The sequence below is a fragment of the Bufo bufo genome, chromosome 1 (assembly GCF_905171765.1).
Source record: "Bufo bufo chromosome 1, aBufBuf1.1, whole genome shotgun sequence".
NCBI lineage: Eukaryota > Metazoa > Chordata > Amphibia > Anura > Bufonidae > Bufo > Bufo bufo.
In genome coordinates, this window is record NC_053389.1 from 598926990 (window position 1) to 598943709 (window position 16720).

The window sequence follows — 16720 nt, forward strand, 5'->3', positions numbered from 1 at the left end:
GGGTGCCTGGGCCTAAATATGTGACAGTGGCCTGTTCCAGTGGTGGGTGACGTGAAGCCTGATTCTCTGCTATGACATGAAGACTGATTCTCTGCTGACATGAAGCCAGATTCTCTGTTACGGGACCTCTCTCCTCTGCCTGGGTGCCTGGGCCTAAATATGTGACAGTGGCCTGTTCCAGTGGTGGGTGACGTGAAGCCTGATTCTCTGCTATGACATGAAGACTGATTCTCTGCTGACATGAAGCCAGATTCTCTGTTACGGGACCTCTCTCCTCTGCCTGGGTGCCTGGGCCTAAATATGTGACAGTGGCCTGTTCCAGTGGTGGGTGACGTGAAGCCTGATTCTCTGCTATGACATGAAGACTGATTCTCTGCTGACATGAAGCCAGATTCTCTGTTACGGGACCTCTCTCCTCTGCCTGGGTGCCTGGGCCTAAATATGTGACAGTGGCCTGTTCCAGTGGTGGGTGACGTGAAGCCTGATTCTCTGCTATGACATGAAGACTGATTCTGCTGCTGACATGAAGCCAGATTCTCTGTTACGGGACCTCTCTCCTCTGCCTGGGTGCCTGGGTCTAAATATGTGACAGTGGCCTGTTCCAGTGGTGGGTGACGTGAAGCCTGATTCTCTGCTATGACATGAAGACTGATTCTGTGCTGACATGAAGCCAGATTCTCTGTTACGGGACCTCTCTCCTCTGCCTGGGTGCCTGGGCCTAAATATGTGACAGTGGCCTGTTCCAGTGGTGGGTGACGTGAAGCCTGATTCTCTGCTATGACATGAAGACTGATTCTCTGCTGACATGAAGCCAGATTCTCTGTTACGGGACCTCTCTCCTCTGCCTGGGTGCCTGGGCCTAAATATGTGACAGTGGCCTGTTCCAGTGGTGGGTGACGTGAAGCCTGATTCTCTGCTATGACATGAAGACTGATTCTCTGCTGACATGAAGCCAGATTCTCTGTTACGGGACCTCTCTCCTCTGCCTGGGTGCCTGGGCCTAAATATGTGACAGTGGCCTGTTCCAGTGGTGGGTGACGTGAAGCCTGATTCTCTGCTATGACATGAAGACTGATTCTGTGCTGACATGAAGCCAGATTCTCTGTTACGGGACCTCTCTCCTCTGCCTGGGTGCCTGGGCCTAAATATGTGACAGTGGCCTGTTCCAGTGGTGGGTGACGTGAAGCCTGATTCTCTGCTATGACATGAAGACTGATTCTCTGCTGACATGAAGCCTGATTCTCTGTTACGGGACCTCTCTCCTCTGCCTGGGTGCCTGGGCCTAAATATGTGACAGTGGCCTGTTCCAGTGGTGGGTGACGTGAAGCCTGATTCTCTGCTATGACATGAAGACTGATTCTCTGCTGACATGAAGCCAGATTCTCTGTTACGGGACCTCTCTCCTCTGCCTGGGTGCCTGGGCCTAAATATGTGACAGTGGCCTGTTCCAGTGGTGGGTGACGTGAAGCCTGATTCTCTGCTATGACATGAAGACTGATTCTCTGCTGACATGAAGCCAGATTCTCTGTTACGGGACCTCTCTCCTCTGCCTGGGTGCCTGGGCCTATATATGTGACAGTGGCCTGTTCCAGTGGTGGGTGACGTGAAGCCTGATTCTCTGCTATGACATGAAGACTGATTCTCTGCTGACATGAAGCCAGATTCTCTGTTACGGGACCTCTCTCCTCTGCCTGGGTGCCTGGGCCTAAATATGTGACAGTGGCCTGTTCCAGTGGTGGGTGACGTGAAGCCTGATTCTCTGCTATGACATGAAGACTGATTCTCTGCTGACATGAAGCCAGATTCTCTGTTACGGGACCTCTCTCCTCTGCCTGGGTGCCTGGGCCTAAATATGTGACAGTGGCCTGTTCCAGTGGTGGGTGACGTGAAGCCTGATTCTCTGCTATGACATGAAGACTGATTCTCTGCTGACATGAAGCCAGATTCTCTGTTACGGGACCTCTCTCCTCTGCCTGGGTGCCTGGGCCTAAATATGTGACAGTGGCCTGTTCCAGTGGTGGGTGACGTGAAGCCTGATTCTCTGCTATGACATGAAGACTGATTCTCTGCTGACATGAAGCCAGATTCTCTGTTACGGGACCTCTCTCCTCTGCCTGGGTGCCTGGGCCTATATATGTGACAGTGGCCTGTTCCAGTGGTGGGTGACGTGAAGCCTGATTCTCTGCTATGACATGAAGACTGATTCTCTGCTGACATGAAGCCAGATTCTCTGTTACGGGACCTCTCTCCTCTGCCTGGGTGCCTGGGCCTAAATATGTGACAGTGGCCTGTTCCAGTGGTGGGTGACGTGAAGCCTGATTCTCTGCTATGACATGAAGACTGATTCTCTGCTGACATGAAGCCAGATTCTCTGTTACGGGACCTCTCTCCTCTGCCTGGGTGCCTGGGCCTAAATATGTGACAGTGGCCTGTTCCAGTGGTGGGTGACGTGAAGCCTGATTCTCTGCTATGACATGAAGACTGATTCTCTGCTGACATGAAGCCAGATTCTCTGTTACGGGACCTCTCTCCTCTGCCTGGGTGCCTGGGCCTAAATATGTGACAGTGGCCTGTTCCAGTGGTGGGTGACGTGAAGCCTGATTCTCTGCTATGACATGAAGACTGATTCTCTGCTGACATGAAGCCAGATTCTCTGTTACGGGACCTCTCTCCTCTGCCTGGGTGCCTGGGCCTAAATATGTGACAGTGGCCTGTTCCAGTGGTGGGTGACGTGAAGCCTGATTCTCTGCTATGACATGAAGACTGATTCTCTGCTGACATGAAGCCAGATTCTCTGTTACGGGACCTCTCTCCTCTGTCTGGGTGCCTGGGCCTAAATATGTGACAGTGGCCTGTTCCAGTGGTGGGTGACGTGAAGCCTGATTCTCTGCTATGACATGAAGACTGATTCTCTGCTGACATGAAGCCAGATTCTCTGTTACGGGACCTCTCTCCTCTGCCTGGGTGCCTGGGCCTAAATATGTGACAGTGGCCTGTTCCAGTGGTGGGTGACGTGAAGCCTGATTCTCTGCTATGACATGAAGACTGATTCTCTGCTGACATGAAGCCAGATTCTCTGTTACGGGACCTCTCTCCTCTGCCTGGGTGCCTGGGCCTAAATATGTGACAGTGGCCTGTTCCAGTGGTGGGTGACGTGAAGCCTGATTCTCTGCTATGACATGAAGACTGATTCTGTGCTGACATGAAGCCAGATTCTCTGTTACGGGACCTCTCTCCTCTGCCTGGGTGCCTGGGCCTAAATATGTGACAGTGGCCTGTTCCAGTGGTGGGTGACGTGAAGCCTGATTCTCTGCTATGACATGAAGACTGATTCTGTGCTGACATGAAGCCAGATTCTCTGTTACGGGACCTCTCTCCTCTGCCTGGGTGCCTGGGCCTAAATATGTGACAGTGGCCTGTTCCAGTGGTGGGTGACGTGAAGCCTGATTCTCTGCTATGACATGAAGACTGATTCTGCTGCTGACATGAAGCCAGATTCTCTGTTACGGGACCTCTCTCCTCTGCCTGGGTGCCTGGGCCTAAATATGTGACAGTGGCTTGTTCCAGTGGTGGGTGACGTGAAGCCTGATTCTCTGCTATGACATGAAGACTGATTCTCTGCTGACATGAAGCCAGATTCTCTGTTACGGGACCTCTCTCCTCTGCCTGGGTGCCTGGGCCTAAATATGTGACAGTGGCCTGTTCCAGTGGTGGGTGACGTGAAGCCTGATTCTCTGCTATGACATGAAGACTGATTCTCTGCTGACATGAAGCCAGATTCTCTGTTACGGGACCTCTCTCCTCTGCCTGGGTGCCTGGGCCTAAATATGTGACAGTGGCCTGTTCCAGTGGTGGGTGACGTGAAGCCTGATTCTCTGCTATGACATGAAGACTGATTCTCTGCTGACATGAAGCCAGATTCTCTGTTACGGGACCTCTCTCCTCTGCCTGGGTGCCTGGGCCTAAATATGTGACAGTGGCCTGTTCCAGTGGTGGGTGACGTGAAGCCTGATTCTCTGCTATGACATGAAGACTGATTCTCTGCTGACATGAAGCCAGATTCTCTGTTACGGGACCTCTCTCCTCTGCCTGGGTGCCTGGGCCTAAATATGTGACAGTGGCCTGTTCCAGTGGTGGGTGACGTGAAGCCTGATTCTCTGCTATGACATGAAGACTGATTCTCTGCTGACATGAAGCCAGATTCTCTGTTACGGGACCTCTCTCCTCTGCCTGGGTGCCTGGGCCTAAATATGTGACAGTGGCCTGTTCCAGTGGTGGGTGACGTGAAGCCTGATTCTCTGCTATGACATGAAGACTGATTCTCTGCTGACATGAAGCCAGATTCTCTGTTACGGGACCTCTCTCCTCTGCCTGGGTGCCTGGGCCTAAATATGTGACAGTGGCCTGTTCCAGTGGTGGGTGACGTGAAGCCTGATTCTCTGCTATGACATGAAGACTGATTCTCTGCTGACATGAAGCCAGATTCTCTGTTACGGGACCTCTCTCCTCTGCCTGGGTGCCTGGGCCTAAATATGTGACAGTGGCCTGTTCCAGTGGTGGGTGACGTGAAGCCTGATTCTCTGCTATGACATGAAGACTGATTCTCTGCTGACATGAAGCCAGATTATCTGTTACGGGACCTCTCTCCTCTGCCTGGGTGCCTGGGCCTAAATATGTGACAGTGGCCTGTTCCAGTGGTGGGTGACGTGAAGCCTGATTCTCTGCTATGACATGAAGACTGATTCTCTGCTGACATGAAGCCAGATTCTCTGTTACGGGACCTCTCTCCTCTGTCTGGGTGCCGGGGCCTAAATATGTGACAGTGGCCTGTTCCAGTGGTGGGTGACGTGAAGCCTGATTCTCTGCTATGACATGAAGACTGATTCTCTGCTGACATGAAGCCAGATTCTCTGTTACGGGACCTCTCTCCTCTGCCTGGGTGCCTGGGCCTAAATATGTGACAGTGGCCTGTTCCAGTGGTGGGTTACGTGAAGCCTGATTCTCTGCTATGACATGAAGACTGATTCTCTGCTGACATGAAGCCTGATTCTCTGTTACGGGACCTCTCTCTTCTGCCTCACTGCCTGGGTCAAAATATGTGACAGTGGCCTGTTCCAGTGGTGGGTGACATGAAGCCTGATTCTCTGCTATGACATGAAGACTGATTCTCTGCTGACATGAAGCCAGATTCTCTGTTACGGGACCTCTCTCTTCTGCCTGGGTGCCTGGGCCTAAATATGTGACAGTGGCCTGTTCCAGTGGTGGGTGACGTGAAGCCTGATTCTCTGCTATGACATGAAGACTGATTCTCTGCTGACATGAAGCCAGATTCTCTGTTACGGGACCTCTCTCTCTTTTGTCTGGGTGCCGGGGCCTAAATATGTGACAGTGGCCTGTTCCAGTGGTGGGTGACGTGAAGCCAGATTCTCTGTTACGGGAGCTCTCTCCTCTGCCTGGGTGCCTGGGCCTAAATATGTGACAGTGGCCTGTTCCAGTGGTGGGTGACGTGAAGCCTGATTCTCTGCTATGACATGAAGACTGATTCTCTGCTGACATGAAGCCAGATTCTCTGTTACGGGACCTCTCTCCTCTGCCTGGGTGCCTGGGCCTAAATATGTGACAGTGGCCTGTTCCAGTGGTGGGTGACGTGAAGCCTGATTCTCTGCTATGACATGAAGACTGATTCTCTGCTGACATGAAGCCAGATTCTCTGTTACGGGACCTCTCTCCTCTGCCTGGGTGCCTGGGCCTAAATATGTGACAGTGGCCTGTTCCAGTGGTGGGTTACGTGAAGCCTGATTCTCTGCTATGACATGAAGACTGATTCTCTGCTGACATGAAGCCAGATTCTCTGTTACGGGACCTCTCTCCTCTGCCTGGGTGCCTGGGCCTAAATATGTGACAGTGGCCTGTTCCAGTGGTGGGTGACGTGAAGCCTGATTCTCTGCTATGACTCTCTGCTATGACATGAAGACTGATTCTCTGCTGACATGAAGCCAGATTCTCTGTTACGGGACCTCTCTCCTCTGCCTGGTGCCTGGGCCTAAATATGTGACAGTGGCCTGTTCCAGTGGTGGGTGACGTGAAGCCTGATTCTCTGCTATGACATGAAGACTGATTCTCTGCTGACATGAAGCCAGATTCTCTGTTACGGGACCTCTCTCCTCTGCCTGGGTGCCTGGGCCTAAATATGTGACAGTGGCCTGTTCCAGTGGTGGGTGACGTGAAGCCTGATTCTCTGCTATGACATGAAGACTGATTCTCTGCTGACATGAAGCCAGATTCTCTGTTACGGGACCTCTCTCCTCTGCCTGGGTGCCTGGGCCTAAATATGTGACAGTGGCCTGTTCCAGTGGTGGGTGACGTGAAGCCTGATTCTCTGCTATGACATGAAGACTGATTCTCTGCTGACATGAAGCCAGATTCTCTGTTACGGGACCTCTCTCCTCTGCCTGGGTGCCTGGGCCTAAATATGTGACAGTGGCCTGTTCCAGTGGTGGGTGACGTGAAGCCTGATTCTCTGCTATGACATGAAGACTGATTCTCTGCTGACATGAAGCCAGATTCTCTGTTACGGGACCTCTCTCCTCTGCCTGGGTGCCTGGGCCTAAATATGTGACAGTGGCCTGTTCCAGTGGTGGGTGACGTGAAGCCTGATTCTCTGCTATGACATGAAGACTGATTCTCTGCTGACATGAAGCCAGATTCTCTGTTACGGGACCTCTCTCCTCTGCCTGGGTGCCTGGGCCTAAATATGTGACAGTGGCCTGTTCCAGTGGTGGGTGACGTGAAGCCTGATTCTCTGCTATGACATGAAGACTGATTCTCTGCTGACATGAAGCCAGATTCTCTGTTACGGGACCTCTCTCCTCTGCCTGGGTGCCTGGGCCTAAATATGTGACAGTGGCCTGTTCCAGTGGTGGGTGACGTGAAGCCTGATTCTCTGCTATGACATGAAGACTGATTCTCTGCTGACATGAAGCCAGATTCTCTGTTACGGGACCTCTCTCTCTTTTGTCTGGGTGCCGGGGCCTAAATATGTGACAGTGGCCTGTTCCAGTGGTGGGTGACGTGAAGCCTGATTCTCTGCTATGACATGAAGACTGATTCTCTGCTGACATGAAGCCAGATTCTCTGTTACGGGACCTCTCTCTTCTGCCTGGGTGCCTGGGCATAAATATGTGACAGTGGCCTGTTCCAGTGGTGGGTTACGTGAAGCCTGATTCTCTGCTATGACATGAAGACTGATTCTCTGCTGACATGAAGCCTGATTCTCTGTTACGGGACCTCTCTCTTCTGCCTCGGTGCCTGGGTCTAAATATGTGACAGTGGCCTGTTCCAGTGGTGGGTGACGTGAAGCCTGATTCTCTGCTATGACATGAAGACTGATTCTCTGCTGACATGAAGCCAGATTCTCTGTTACGGGACCTCTCTCCTCTGCCTGGGTGCCTGGGCCTAAATATGTGACAGTGGCCTGTTCCAGTGGTGGGTGACGTGAAGCCTGATTCTCTGCTATGACATGAAGACTGATTCTCTGCTGACATGAAGCCAGATTCTCTGTTACTGGACCTCTCTCCTCTGCCTGGGTGCCTGGGCCTAAATATGTGACAGTGGCCTGTTCCAGTGGTGGGTGACGTGAAGCCTGATTCTCTGCTATGACATGAAGACTGATTCTCTGCTGACATGAAGCCAGATTCTCTGTTACGGGACCTCTCTCCTCTGCCTGGGTGCCTGGGCCTAAATATGTGACAGTGGCCTGTTCCAGTGGTGGGTGACGTGAAGCCTGATTCTCTGCTATGACATGAAGACTGATTCTCTGCTGACATGAAGCCAGATTCTCTGTTACGGGACCTCTCTCCTCTGGCTGGGTGCCTGGGCCTAAATATGTGACAGTGGCCTGTTCCAGTGGTGGGTTACGTGAAGCCTGATTCTCTGCTATGACATGAAGACTGATTCTCTGCTGACATGAAGCCTGATTCTCTGTTACGGGACCTCTCTCTTCTGCCTGACTGCCTGGGTCAAAATATGTGACAGTGACCTGTTCCAGTGGTGGGTGACATGAAGCCTGATTCTCTGCTATGACATGAAGACTGATTCTCTGCTGACATGAAGCCAGATTCTCTGTTACGGGACCTCTCTCTCTGCCTGGGTGCCTGGGCCTAAATATGTGACAGTGGCCTGTTCCATTGGTGGGTGACGTGAAGCCTGATTCTCTGCTATGACATGAAGACTGATTCTCTGCTGACATGAAGCCTGATTCTCTGTTACGGGACCTCTCTCTTCTGCCTCACTGCCTGGGTCTAAATATGTGACAGTGGCCTGTTCCAGTGGTGGGTGACGTGAAGCCTGATTCTCTGCTATAACATGAAGACTGTTTCTCTGCTGACATGAAGCCAGATTCTCTGTTACGGGACCTCACTCCTCTGCCTGGGTGCCTGGGCCTAAATATGTGACAGTGGCCTGTTCCAGTGGTGGGTGACGTGAAGCCTGATTCTCTGCTATGACATGAAGACTGATTCTCTGCTGACATGAAGCCAGATTCTCTGTTACGGGACCTCTCTCCTCTGCCTGGGTGCCTGGGCCTAAATATGTGACAGTGGCCTGTTCCAGTGGTGGGTGACGTGAAGCCTGATTCTCTGCTATGACATGAAGACTGATTCTCTGCTGACATGAAGCCAGATTCTCTGTTAAGGGACCTCTCTCCTCTGCCTGGGTGCCTGGGCCTAAATATGTGACAGTGGCCTGTTCCAGTGGTGGGTGACGTGAAGCCTGATTCTCTGCTATGACATGAAGACTGATTCTCTGCTGACATGAAGCCAGATTCTCTGTTACGGGACCTCTCTCCTCTGTCTGGGTGCCGGGGCCTAAATATGTGACAGTGGCCTGTTCCAGTGGTGGGTGACGTGAAGCCTGATTCTCTGCTATGACATGAAGACTGATTCTCTGCTGACATGAAGCCAGATTCTCTGTTACGGGACCTCTCTCCTCTGCCTGGGTGCCTGGGCCTAAATATGTGACAGTGGCCTGTTCCAGTGGTGGGTTACGTGAAGCCTGATTCTCTGCTATGACATGAAGACTGATTCTCTGCTGACATGAAGCCAGATTCTCTGTTACGGGACCTCTCTCCTCTGCCTGGGTGCCTGGGCCTAAATATGTGACAGTGGCCTGTTCCAGTGGTGGGTGACGTGAAGCCTGATTCTCTGCTACGACATGAAGACTGATTCTCTGCTGACATGAAGCCAGATTCTCTGTTACTGGACCTCTCTCTTCTGCCTGGGTGCCTGGGCCTAAATATGTGACAGTGGCCTGTTCCAGTGGTGGGTTACGTGAAGCCTGATTCTCTGCTATGACATGAAGACTGATTCTCTGCTGACATGAAGCCAGATTCTCTGTTACGGGACCTCTCTCCTCTGCCTGGGTGCCTGGGCCTAAATATGTGACAGTGGCCTGTTCCAGTGGTTGGTGACGTGAAGCCTGATTCTCTGCTATGACATGAAGACTGATTCTCTGCTGACATGAAGCCAGATTCTCTGTTACGGGACCTCTCTCTTCTGCCTGGGTGCCTGGGCATAAATATGTGACAGTGGCCTGTTCCAGTGGTGGGTTACGTGAAGCCTGATTCTCTGCTATGACATGAAGACTGATTCTTTGCTGACATGAAGCCTGATTCTCTGTTACGGGACCTCTCTCTTCTGCCTCACTGCCTGGGTCAAAATATGTGACAGTGGCCTGTTCCAGTGGTGGGTGACATGAAGCCTGATTCTCTGCTATGACATGAAGACTGATTCTCTGCTGACATGAAGCCAGATTCTCTGTTACGGGACCTCTCTCTTCTGCCTGGGTGCCTGGGCCTAAATATGTGACAGTGGCCTGTTCCAGTGGTGGGTGACGTGAAGCCTGATTCTCTGCTATGACATGAAGACTGATTCTCTGCTGACATGAAGCCTGATTCTCTGTTACGGGACCTCTCTCTTCTGCCTCACTGCCTGGGTCTAAATATGTGACAGTGGCCTGTTCCAGTGGTGGGTGACGTGAAGCCTGATTCTCTGCTATAACATGAAGACTGTTTCTCTGCTGACATGAAGCCAGATTCTCTGTTACGGGACCTCTCTCCTCTGCCTGGGTGCCTGGGCCTAAATATGTGACAGTGGCCTGTTCCAGTGGTGGGTGACGTGAAGCCTGATTCTCTGCTATGACATGAAGACTGATTCTCTGCTGACATGAAGCCAGATTATCTGTTATGGGACCTCTCTCCTCTGCCTGGGTGCCTGGGCCTAAATATGTGACAGTGGCCTGTTCCAGTGGTGGGTGACGTGAAGCCTGATTCTCTGCTATGACATGAAGACTGATTCTCTGCTGATATGAAGCCAGATTCTCTGTTACGGGACCTCTCTCCTCTGCCTGGGTGCCTGGGCCTAAATATGTGACAGTGGCCTGTTCCAGTGGTGGGTTACGTGAAGCCTGATTCTCTGCTATGACATGAAGACTGATTCTCTGCTGACATGAAGCCTGATTCTCTGTTACGGGACCTCTCTCTTCTGCCTCACTGCCTGGGTCTAAATATGTGACAGTGGCCTGTTCCAGTGGTGGGTGACATGAAGCCTGATTCTCTGCTATGACATGAAGCCTGATTCTCTGCTATGACATGAAGACTGATTCTCTGCTGACATGAAGCCAGATTCTCTGTTACGGGACCTCTCTCCTCTGCCTGGGTGCCTGGGCCTAAATATGTGACAGTGGCCTGTTCCAGTGGTTCGTGACGCGAAGCCTGATTCTCTGCTATGACATGAAGACTGATTCTCTGCTACCATGAAGCCAGATTCTTTGTTACGTGACCTCTCTCCTCTGCCTGGGTGCCTGGGCCTAAATATGTGACAGTGGCCTGTTCCAGTGGTGGGTGACGTGAAGCCTGATTCTCTGCTATAACATGAAGACTGATTCTCTGCTGACATGAAGCCAGATTCTCTGTTACGGGACCTCTCTCCTCTGCCTGGGTGCCTGTGCCTAAATATGTGACAGTGGCCTGTTCCAGTGGTTGGTGACGTGAAGCCTGATTCTCTGCTATAACATGAAGACTGATTCTCTGCTGACATGAAGCCAGATTCTATGTTACGGGACCTCTCTCCTCTGCCTGGGTGCCTGGGCCTAAATATGTGACAGTGGCCTGTTCCAGTGGTGTGTGACGTGAAGCCTGATTCTCTGCTATGACATGAAGACTGATTCTCTGCTGACATGAAGCCTGATTCTCTGTTACAGGACCTCTCTCCTCTGCCTGGGTGCCTGGGCCTAAATATGTGACAGTGGCCTGTTCCAGTGGTGGGTGACGTGAATCCTGATTCTCTGCTATGACATGAAGACTGATTCTCTGCTGACATGAAGCCAGATTCTCTGTTACGGGAGCTCTCTCCTCTGCCTGGGTGCCTGGGCCTAAATATGTGACAGTGGCCTGTTCCAGTGGTGGGTGACGCGAAGCCTGATTCTCTGCTATAACATGAAGACTGATTCTCTGCTGACATGAAGCCAGATTCTCTGTTACGGGACCTCTCTCCTCTGCCTGGGTGCCTGGGCCTATATATGTGACAGTGGCCTGTTCCAGTGGTGGGTGACGTGAAGCCTGATTCTCTGCTATAACATGAAGACTGATTCTCTGCTGACATGAAGCCAGATTCTCTGTTACGAGACCTCTCTCCTCTGCCTGGGTGCCTGGGCCTAAATATGTGACAGTGGCCTGTTCCAGTGGTGGGTGACGTGAAGCCTGATTCTCTGCTATGACATGAAGACTGATTCTCTGCTGACATGAAGCCAGATTCTCTGTTACGGGACCTCTCTCTCTTTTGTCTGGGTGCCGGGGCCTAAATATGTGACAGTGGCCTGTTCCAGTGGTGGGTGACGTGAAGCCTGATTCTCTGCTATAACATGAAGACTGTTTCTCTGCTGACATGAAGCCAGATTCTCTGTTACGGGACCTCTCTCCTCTGCCTGGGTGCCTGGGCCTAAATATGTGACAGTGGCCTGTTCCAGTGGTGGGTGACGTGAAGCCTGATTCTCTGCTATGACATGAAGACTGATTCTCTTCTGACATGAAGCCAGATTATCTGTTACGGGACCTCTCTCCTCTGCCTGGGTGCCTGGGCCTAAATATGTGACAGTGGCCTGTTCCAGTGGTGGGTGACGTGAAGCCTGATTCTCTGCTATGACATGAAGACTGATTCTCTGCTGACATGAAGCCAGATTCTCTGTTACGGGACCTCTCTCCTCTGCCTGGGTGCCTGGGCCTAAATATGTGATAGTGGCCTGTTCCAGTGGTTTGTGACGTGAAGCCTGATTCTCTGCTATGACATGAAGACTGATTCTCTGCTGACATGAAGCCTGATTCTCTGTTACGGGACCTCTCTCTTCTGCCTCACTGCCTGGGTCTAAATATGTGACAGTGGCCTGTTCCAGTGGTGGGTGACATGAAGCCTGATTCTCTGCTATGACATGAAGACTGATTCTCTGCTGACATGAAGCCAGATTCTCTGTTACGGGACCTCTCTCTTCTGCCTCACTGCCTGGGTCTAAATATGTGACAGTGGCCTGTTCCAGTGGTGGGTGACATGAAGCCTGATTCTCTGCTATGACATGAAGACTGATTCTCTGCTGACATGAAGCCAGATTCTCTGTTACGGGACCTCTCTCCTCTGCCTGGGTGCCTGGGCCTAAATATGTGACAGTGGCCTGTTCCAGTGGTGGGTGACGTGAAGCCTGATTCTCTGCTATGACATGAAGACTGATTCTCTGCTGACATGAAGCCTGATTCTCTGTTACGGGACCTCTCTCTTCTGCCTCACTGCCTGGGTCTAAATATGTGACAGTGGCCTGTTCCAGTGGTGGGTGACGTGAAGCCTGATTCTCTGCTATGACATGAAGACTGATTCTCTGCTGACATGAAGCCAGATTATCTGTTACGGGACCTCTCTCCTCTGCCTGGGTGCCTGGGCCTAAATATGTGACAGTGGCCTGTTCCAGTGGTGGGTGACGTGAAGCCTGATTCTCTGCTATGACATGAAGACTGATTCTCTGCTGACATGAAGCCAGATTCTCTGTTACGGGACCTCTCTCTTCTGCCTCACTGCCTGGGTCTAAATATGTGACAGTGGCCTGTTCCAGTGGTGGGTGACATGAAGCCTGATTCTCTGCTATGACATGAAGACTGATTCTCTGCTGACATGAAGCCAGATTCTCTGTTACGGGACCTCTCTCCTCTGCCTGGGTGCCTGGGCCTAAATATGTGACAGTGGCCTGTTCCAGTGGTTCGTGACGCGAAGCCTGATTCTCTGCTATGACATGAAGACTAATTCTCTGCTACCATGAAGCCAGATTCTTTGTTACGGGACCTCTCTCCTCTGCCTGGGTGCCTGGGCCTAAATATGTGACAGTGGCCTGTTCCAGTGGTGGGTGACGTGAAGCCTGATTCTCTGCTATAACATGAAGACTGATTCTCTGCTGACATGAAGCCAGATTCTCTGTTACGGGACCTCTCTCCTCTGCCTGGGTGCCTGGGCCTAAATATGTGACAGTGGCCTGTTCCAGTGGTTGTTGACGTGAAGCCTGATTCTCTGCTATAACATGAAGACTGATTCTCTGCTGACATGAAGCCAGATTCTCTGTTACGGGACCTCTCTCCTCTGCCTGGGTGCCTGGGCCTAAATATGTGACAGTGGCCTGTTCCAGTGGTGTGTGACGTGAAGCCTGATTCTCTGCTATGACATGAAGACTGATTCTCTGCTGACATGAAGCCTGATTCTCTGTTACAGGACCTCTCTCCTCTGCCTGGGTGCCTGGGCCTAAATATGTGACAGTGGCCTGTTCCAGTGGTGGGTGACGTGAATCCTGATTCTCTGCTATGACATTAAGACTGATTCTCTGCTGACATGAAGCCAGATTATCTGTTACGGGACCTCTCTCCTCTGCCTGGGTGCCTGGGCCTAAATATGTGACAGTGGCCTGTTCCAGTGGTGGGTGACGCGAAGCCTGATTCTCTGCTATAACATGAAGACTGATTCTCTGCTGACATGAAGCCAGATTCTCTGTTACGGGACCTCTCTCCTCTGCCTGGGTGCCTGGGCCTAAATATCTGACAATGGACTGTTCCAGTGTTGGGTGACGTAAAGCATGATTCTCTGCTAAGACATGCAGACTGATTCTCTGCTGACATGAAGCCAGATTCTCTGTTACGAGACCTCTCTCCTCTGCCTGGGTGCCGGGGCCTAAATATATGACAATGGACTGTTACAGTGGTGGGTGACGTGAAGCCAGATTCTCTGCTATGGCATGAAGAGACTGATTCTCTGCTGACGTGAAGCCAGATTCTCTGCTATGGGACCTCTGTCCAATTGATATTGGTTAATTTTTAATTTTTTTCATTTTATTTTAATTCATTTCCCTATCCACATTTGTTTGCAGGGGATTTACCTACATGTTGCTGCCTTTTGCAGCCTTCTAGCTCTTTCCTGGGCTGTTTTACAGCCTTTTTAGTGCCGAAAAGTTCGGGTCCCCATTGACTTTAATGGGGTTCGGGTTCGGGACGAAGTTCGTGTCGGGTTCGGATCCCGAACCCGAACATTTCCGGGAAGTTCGGCCAAACTTCTCGAACCCGAACATCCAGGTGTTCGCTCAACTCTAGTTAAGTACCTTCCTTTGACAGAATTTGCTATAAACAACCATGTGAATTCCTCCGCTGGTGTCTCCCCATTCTTTTTTAATTACGGTTTCCATCCTCATTTTCATTCTGGGTCATCTGTCTCCTCGTCTAACCCCGATGCGGATAAGGTCTCGTCAGAACTGTGCACAGTTTGGGCTCGGGTTCAGTCGAACATAGAAAAAGCTCAAAATAATAAAAAAATCTAAGCAAATAAGAAACGTTCTAAGGGGATGGATTTTCAGGTTGGGGAGAAGATTTGGCTATCCTCTAAAAATGTGCCTCTTAAGGTGGCCTCCAAAAAGTTTGCACCTCGCTTTATAGTTTCGTACGAGATTACGGAGGTAATTATTCCAGTATCTTTTAAGTTGAAGCTGCCGGAATCTTTCCACATCCATGACGTCTTCCACAAACCTCTGCTTAAAAAACATATTGCCCCTGTTGTTCCTTCACAGTCCGCTCCGCCGCAAGTACTGCTTAATGATTCCGAGGAGTTTGTGGTTTCCAAGATCTTGGATGTTAGGAGAGTCTGTAACTCTTTACAGTACCTGGTGCACTGTAAAGGCTATGGACTGGAGGAAAGGTCCTGGGTACCAACTATGGATGTTCATGCCTCTATACTTGTTAAGAAATTTCATGTGGAACATTCTGAGAACCTGTCACCTGGGGCCTTAGGTCCTGTGGCCCCGCATGGAGGGGTGGGGGTGTTGTCACTATGCGCTCTGTACGTAGTTCCAGGAGGCGGGGACAGCCGAGGCACGCTCGCATCATCAGCGCGCCCGGCGTCGCCCGTTCCCATGGTAACCACACTGGGGCTGAGTGCCGAGCTCATCACTCGGCTGTATTGGAACTCAGGAGTCATCTGACGCTGGCCACGTCACATGACTCCATTAGCGCGCTATTTAAACAGGCAATCTGCTGGCCACAGATTGCCTGTTATTGAGGTCCTTCTTGCGATATTACTTACCTGGTATGTTGGTCCTGCTTGTCTTCTGATTACCCATCCGTTTCATCCCTTGGTTTTGGCATTATCTCCTGGTTCTGACTTCGGCTTCTCCTGACAATCCTCCGGTACCGTGCTGCTCTCTTAGTTTCTGACTCGGCTTGTTTGATTACTCTGTTGCATGTATTGTCTGTCTTCCCTGCACTTATCCTAGCTGAGGGTTTGTCGACCAGTTGTTCCTTGTCACTAGGACTTGCAAGGCAAGTAGGCAGGGACAGGGGCGCTGGTTGAGCTCAGTGGTTAATTCCCCACCCCCTGTGTATGTGACACGTTGAATGCCTAGTGTTTTGGGCCTCGGAGGAATTCAACACCTTTGACAACCACGTGTTTCAACTATTATCATTAGGGGTTTATTCAAGAGGGGGATTTCGTTAACCATGTTTTTAATCCAATATTATATTTTTAGTTCTTTTAAACATATGTATTTGACCTATAATTGTACTGACCTTCAGTAAAATTGATATCCTTTGACCATCTAATAGACCTCCAGCCACATACTTACTTGTTTTTTTATGTACGCTGAATGCATAATTTTTGTGGCCTGTAGTACACTGGCCTGCTGGAAAATTGATATCCAATGACCATGTAATCCACCTTCAGCCACTTACTTACTTGTTCTTTTATGTACGCTAAATGCATAATTTTTGGGGCCTGTAGTAAACTGGCCTGCTGGAAAATTGATATCCAATGACCGTGTAATATACCTTCAGCCATTTACTTACTTGTTCTTTTATGTATGCTGAATGCATAGTTTTTGGGACCTGTAGTCCACTGGCCTGCTGGAAAATTGATATCCAATGACTGTGTAATCTACCTTCAGCCAAATACTTACTTGTTCTTTTATGTACGCTGAATGCATATTTTGGGGGCCTGTAGTACACTAGCCAGCTGGAAAATTGATATCCAATGATCGTGTAATCTACCTCCAACCACATACTTACTTGTTCTTTTATGTACGCTGAATGCATAATTTTTGGGACCTGTAGTACACTGGCCTGCTGTAAAATTGATATCCAATGACCGTGTAATATACCTTC